The following is a 7,274-nucleotide window of genomic DNA, read 5'->3' on the forward strand; positions in this document are numbered from 1 at the left end:
GCCTGCCACAGTTCTCTTTTCATTGCTTTTTGTAACAGTCCAATCTTCTTCCTGATGTTTAATGCCCCTTTCTTCCAAGCAGTTTATCAAGTTTGACATCTTTCTCCTTCCTTTGCTTCTTTCCCCTTCAATCTTTCCGATCATTGTGAGACCTGAATCATCTTCATACCTGAATTAAATAGCCTTGGTTCATATTGGACATTACTTTGACTGTGGTGGCTTTCAAAGAATTCTTATGGTGATGTTGATTGACCTCTTCCTCAACAATGTTCCACACATAAGGGTCCAATGGATTGAGACCTGATGAGTTTGAAGGCCAAATGTTAAGGGTTATGTGATCATAAAAATTGTTAGCCATCCCTTATTGGGGTTGCATGAGCCTCATGTGATGGCACACTTGACAGCTGATTCCATGACCTCAATGTAACCAATAGAGTTATCTTTAAGGCCTTGTGGAAAGAAGTGAGGAGGCATCACATTGTCCTTCATTACTGACAATTCCAAAAGCCATGACAGCTGGAACTTCAGAAGAGCCTGAACATAACCATTTGCCATTTTTTCTGTTAATCTTCTAGTCTTGGTCAAAGTTTTTCTCATCTGAGAAAAACCAAATCATGTCACATTCTCCATTTTTAACTTTGTTTAAATAGCCTTTTAGATCTGAACAAACAATTCTTATTTTCTTTCTTTTTTTCCTCTGACATGAATTGACCTCTCTTCATCATGTAAGCCTCATGGCAGATGTCTTCATGGACAACATTTCTGATTGTCCTTTCTGACATAAGGAGATCTTTTGCAATTGACCTCATGGATTTTCTAGGATTTCCATCAAAGACCTGCTGAACTTGTCGAATAAATGTAGGGGTTATGAGGGCATCGGAACATTAAGAATGCTTTTTGTGTTTCAAAACTGGTGATACCTTTCCATTTGGGACTTCTAATTCCTTGTGAACTTTGTAGACAAAAGATCTGGCAACTTTTAAAAACTGACCTCTCTCTAAATTGCTGTGCTCAGTCTTTAAGGCCATAATTACAGCATTCCTCTTCATTCATTGAGTAAGCTGGGTGTCTGCCGTTATTATTTTCTGAAACATTCATGACATAAAGTTAATTTAAACACAGTAATAACTAAAAAAATATCATGTTCTCATATAGCTTACACACCCTGTATATATACACACACGTATACACCCTCGATCTCCATTTTTTCTCTCTCCATCTGTTTTTCTCCTCAATTTTTTTTCTGTAGAAGAACATAGGTTCAAAACATCTTCTTCCATTTTTCCTGTGTGTCAAATTAATACACCTGGTTTGTTGTTCCCTCACCTGTCTCTTATTTGTTTTTTGGGGGGGTTTTGTACAATTTTGAACCATATATACACGCACATGTGTGTAATATATATATATCTATTATATAAAATCTGTTCTGTCTGTCTGTGTGTGTATCTTCTAGGATCTCGGGCATCCTCCATCCGATTGCGCTCAAATTTGATATGTAGATACCGACTGTATCAGGGTGTGTATAAGTCTGTTTAAACCATGTTTGTGTTCTCCTAGTCAACAGCCTTATCATTACTGGTATTTTAAACTCTTCAGTTGCATATTTGTGTGAATAAAATCGTTTTTCTTTGGAATAGAAAAAAAGTCTATCTTTATTTCTTCTTTTGCTGGTGTCTCAAATTTAGGTTAAATCAGTGTTTCTCAAAGGGGAGGCCTATGGGACGGTCGGACAAGTTGTCTTGAGAAAATTTGGTTTAAATGTTTGACAACTCAGCACCATCCATTGGACAGGCGGTGTGGGGGCGTTTTGCTCGTATACACACACACACATACAAATTATGTGTATATATGTATATATATTTTTGTGTGCATGTGTGTGCATGTATGTGTGTGTGTTATTGTCTCCTTGCCATGACATCATGTAGCAGCTGTAACCAAGTGTCACCCTCATGCAACTGATGTCCTTCATTTCCAGTCTTCCATGAAATATTACCTTACTTGCAAACCTGTAAGGGTTGGTGACAGGAAAGGCGTCTAACTGCTGAAAATCCTTCTCAATGAATTCTGTTTAGTCTTTACAAAGAATGGAAAAGCAGACATTAAAATGATGACGAGGATAATACATAAGCATACATGTGTTTATGTACGCATACATATAAATAAATGTGTGTAAGTGTGTGTGCTTGCATGCATGCATGTGTGTGTGTATGCATATGTATGTTTGTGTGTGCTTGCTTGTATACATGCGTGTATGTGTGAGTGTGTGTGTGTGTGTGTGTGTGTGTGTGTGTGTGTGTGTGTGTGTGTGTGTGTGTGTGTGTGTGTGTGTAGACACACAACAGAATACAATAGACATAGCTTATTAATTCATAAATTCTAAGCTAAAACCATTCTCAGCAGCAGTGATAATTAGCTGAAACTGTCATTATGAGATTTTAATTTTTAATGAACAGAAAATTAGGATGTGTGTGTGTGTGTGTGTGTTAATACCATAAATGAGCTGGGTGGTGGTGGTGGTCAGATGTAGGTGTGTGGTGCAAGTAAAGAGAAACCTGCTACTAAGTAGCCACTGTCTGACTGGTCAAGTAAGGGAGTCTTTATGGAGTCAATTGACCTGCTAGAAATGACAGCCAAATCTCCGTCAAATCTTCACTGGTGTCTTAAGAAAACAAGAAGCACACATTGAATAATGTGATGCTAGATACACTATAAGATAGGATGGTCGTGGCTGGACTAATTATATGTCTGCTCAGTCAAACAGTCAACAACAACAATTCAACCATGAACAATATTAACCCAGAGAATTGGTGAGAAATTTTCCCTAAGACATGTTTCTTTCCATGTTTGTCTTGGGATACTTCTTCAGCCCTTTTTTTCAAAAGCCTGTATGAAAATGGGAAGTGCAAGCATGGCTGTGTAGTAAGAAGCCTGCTTCCCAGCCAAATGGTTCTGGGTTCAGTCCCACTGTATGGCAACTTGGGCAAGTGTCTTCTATAGCCTTGGGCCAACCAAAGCCTTGTGAGTAGATTTGCTGAGTATATCTGCCTTTAAACCCAAAATAATATTAAGCCTGAACAGGATAAACTAACCCTATTTTGCAGAAAAAGGTCAGAGCACCATGACGTGTAATCACAGGGGTATGAGTTTGAGCCTCATAGCTGGCTGCCAATACTTTTATTCTGCAAAATAAGAGTAGTTTATCATGTTCAGGCTTAATATTATTAGCATTATCCTGCATTTGAGAATGCCTCTGATACAAACTTCCTGTTTTAACTCATTAAATCCCACTGTCCTATAAATAGGACACTAAATAAAAACATTAAATAAGCTATATCACATTGTCTCAGTGTCCTAATTATAGGACACCGAGTATTTCCATTTCTACTTGCAGTAAAGGAGTTTTAATGATTATTTTTTTTCATTTTAACCTATTTTCAATCATCTGTAAAATATTCAGAAGGACTTGGACCAAACAGTCACTTCTTTAACTTTCTAAGACATCTCAATGCTTCTAAAGCAAACTTTGTTTGTTTACTTTCGTAGTAATTTGAATTTATATTAAGCATCATGTGACACAAAAACCCCTAACTTTTTAACATGTAGCAAGGGTCACAATATTGCCATGTATAACATTAACCCTGTGGTGGGAATTTGAAGATGAATCCCTGGGTATACAGTCAGACATCTCTAGCAAACCACTATGGTTTCATGTAATTGCTCAATTAACTAACCAATCAGCACCAAGCCATTACATGATTCAATCTTATAGAATCTTCTTGTGCCCTATAAAAGGCCCCTTTTAGTAGTAATTAATACCAGAATGTTGAGGTAGTTGAGCTTTAAGTGTCACCATTTCCTGCCACCTCAGATGGCATGCATTTTTTAACATGGTTTCCATGGCTGGGGGTTAAAAGAAATTTTGCAATAAACATTTTTTACCTTAAAAAAAAGTTGCATCCAGAAGAATCTGCAACAAAAGGTACGTTATTTGTGCAACATTATTTGCAATTTTTATGTGTTTTAAATGACCTCATCGCATTTTTTTAATGTTTGACATTGATTAAAGACTTGGCCTATTTAATTCTTTTATAAAACTTTTTATTGTTTTTCTCTTTATTTAAAAAAAATTCTCACATAATAAGCTTTATTCTTGTTCATAGGAAGGATTTGTTGTCTGGTGGAGTTTTTTTATTTGGCAAAATTTCTCACAGAAAATTTTTCTTCAGCAAATTTTCCCATGGCAAAAATTTTTATGGTGAATTTTCTGGACACACATGGCTGGATGATGGTATCTGATGAATTTGCCTACAGCAATTCGCCTACAACCACAGACATAGACACACACACACACACACACACATGCAGCCGCACACACATACATACAACCATACATACACATACATACATACAACTACTCCCACACTCACACACACATACATACAACCACACACACACATAAAACCATACATACACACACATACATACAACTACTCCCACACTTACACACACATACATACAACTACTCCCACACTTACATACACATACATACAACCACACACACACACATAAAACCATACATTCACACACATACAGCCACACACAGATAAGTTGTTGTAGCCGAATTCACCTTGAACCAGCTGGATTCCCCTCCAAACATCAACCACCTTACATGGGGTACATGGGATGCTTCTCATGTGGTACCACCATTAGTCAGGTTGCCATGCTACATGCAGACTATAAATCTCAAGAGATGTGGCTTTATACAAGGTTGCAGAGGGGTTAAAGTATGAGAGAAGGGACCAGGATGGGAAAGGCTTCTTGGTTTAAGGGAGCTACATGACAAATTAGGTTTTGGAAGAGAGGGGACGAGTGATGAAGGGGAGTTAGGAAAGGGATACAATTGATGGTGATGAGGTGTCAGGGTGGACTCCAAAGGTATGAGGTGGGTAGATATGGCAGAGTGGAAGGACCGGAAGCAAGGGAAGAGGGGTGACTTTAGGACTGGAAGTAAGGGAGGAGGGGTGACTTTTGGACCAGAAGCAAGGGAGGAAGAGTGACTTTGGGACCAAAATCAAGGGAGGAGGGGTGACTTTGGGACCAGAAGCAAGGGAGGAGGAGTGACTTTGGGACCAAAACCAAGGGAGGAGGGGTGACTTTGGGACCAGAAGCAAAGGAGTAGGGGTGACCTTGGGACCAGAAGCAAGGGAAGAGGGATGGCTTTGGGACCAGAAGCAAGTGGAAGTGACATCACGTCAAGGAGCAGGGCATTTGAATGGCCTCTTTCTTAATCAGGGTATTGAGGGGAACAGGCATGTGGAAAGGATCTCTAAGGGAGAGTAGTTTCTGGCTAGAGGTTGGGGTAGTGTACATGTGCATGTATGACCAACAAGTTTTGCTGATCTTTGTAAACCAAAGATGAATATGCTGTTCTGAGTTTGTCTTTGAGGTGAGAGTGTCCTTTTTTTTTTGCCTTTTTTTCTTCTGTAGAAGTAGACAAGGCAGCAGGTGCAGGAGTGTGGGTTATGGGAAGATGCCAGTGTGTACAAGGGTGGGGAATGAGAGCTGGGTAATGGGTTAAGCCATTTCCTCAATTCGCTAATATGAGAAGAAATAGTTTCTGTCATGGAAAGTTTGAGTGTTTAAATTACCAATGCTGCTATGCTAATTACCATGGAACATTAATTAATCTACTTCATTTATGTCAACTAATTATTCTCTTTGAAAAGTCATCAACATATTCCACCACCTGACCACACCCATAGTCTCTTTAACTTCTTAAAGTATGGCAACTTTTTACTAAACTTCTAAACACACACACAAACACACACATATCACAGTAGCATGGTATTGACCAGACCATCAGATGTTGTTATACACCACTGGTCACAATGCGCTTCCAGTTCTGTCTTGATTGCATCATTCTTTCCCATCTTGACCCAAATTGCTTGACTAACTTGTTTTGCCATTGTTGTAGAAGCCTTCCAAGGGCCCTTCTCTGATCTTTTGGATATCACTCAACAACTGCACAGGTCCACCTGTTGTCTGTGAACCTTACGACATATCTGGCCAGGTGGAACTCAGGCTTTTGGTATTCTACAATTTCATCCTTCACTCTGCTCCAATCTTGAATTTTCTCATTTCAAATCTGATCTCTTAACCCATTCATGCCGATCATCCGTTTAAACTGACCCTTAATTTATAAGGGTATAAAACAAATACTTGATACAAATTGTGATTTGTGTATGTTCTGTATCTTATTTCTTTACTACCCACAAGGGGCTAAACACAGAGAGGACAAACAAAGACATCAAAGAATGTAACATGCCCTTAACGTGCATGCAGTCTATATCAAACGGATTTCAATGAAATTTCTTTTCAGTTGTTATTTTGGTCAAAATAATAGAATCTGTGAATTTTCAGGCAATTTCATTCACTAGAAAAATTTTGGCACAAATGAGTTAATGATATTCTTTGCATGGACCTTTCCATGGCCTTTTGCAGTGTAACCAATTGATGTTTTATTCCCTTTGTGAATGAGAACACAGGTAGGATGGTGTTTTTGAAGAGTCTGGCTTTGTTTGGAGTACATCTTTTATCGAGTGAAGTGCTTTCCATCCTACCCTTATCCTCTTTGACAGTTCAGCACCCATATCTCAGTACATAGTCACTGTGTGCTCTAAATGGACATAATTCTTTACCTCTTCAATTTCAACACTTCCCCACAGAATAATAAAGTAATAATAAATCTCTGAGCGAGGTATACTTCATGAATAATAAAGTGTTTTATAAAAAGCATTAAATAGGCAAGTCTTTATTCAATGTCAAACACTAAAAAAACATGATGAGGTCATTTAAAACACATATACATTCCAAGCAATGCTGCACAAGCACTGTATCTTTTGCTGCAGGATTGTATCAAATGTCATTTTTTTTTACAGCAAATTTTCCTATGACAAAAATGTTTATGATGAAATTTCTTATAACTGAAAGAAATGGTCTATGATGGCGGTAAAGCATTTGAAGCACAGAGAATCGACTACTGACTTCAATCTCAGACACTTTTCTGCCTGAAAATGCTTATAATATCTGCAGTCGGGTCTGTTTGTTCAAAGTCGGACTTACAAGTCATATGACATCTCATGATGTCGTCTATAAGAGATAGCTTCATTCTGAAAAGATGTTTATCACCATATATGTGTGTATATATATAAGGTTTTCTGAAAATGATAAGCACAATAGACTAATGTCCTAGCAGGGTTAGGGGATTAGTCTTC

This window comes from Octopus sinensis, linkage group LG1 (genome assembly GCF_006345805.1).
Source record: "Octopus sinensis linkage group LG1, ASM634580v1, whole genome shotgun sequence".
NCBI lineage: Eukaryota > Metazoa > Mollusca > Cephalopoda > Octopoda > Octopodidae > Octopus > Octopus sinensis.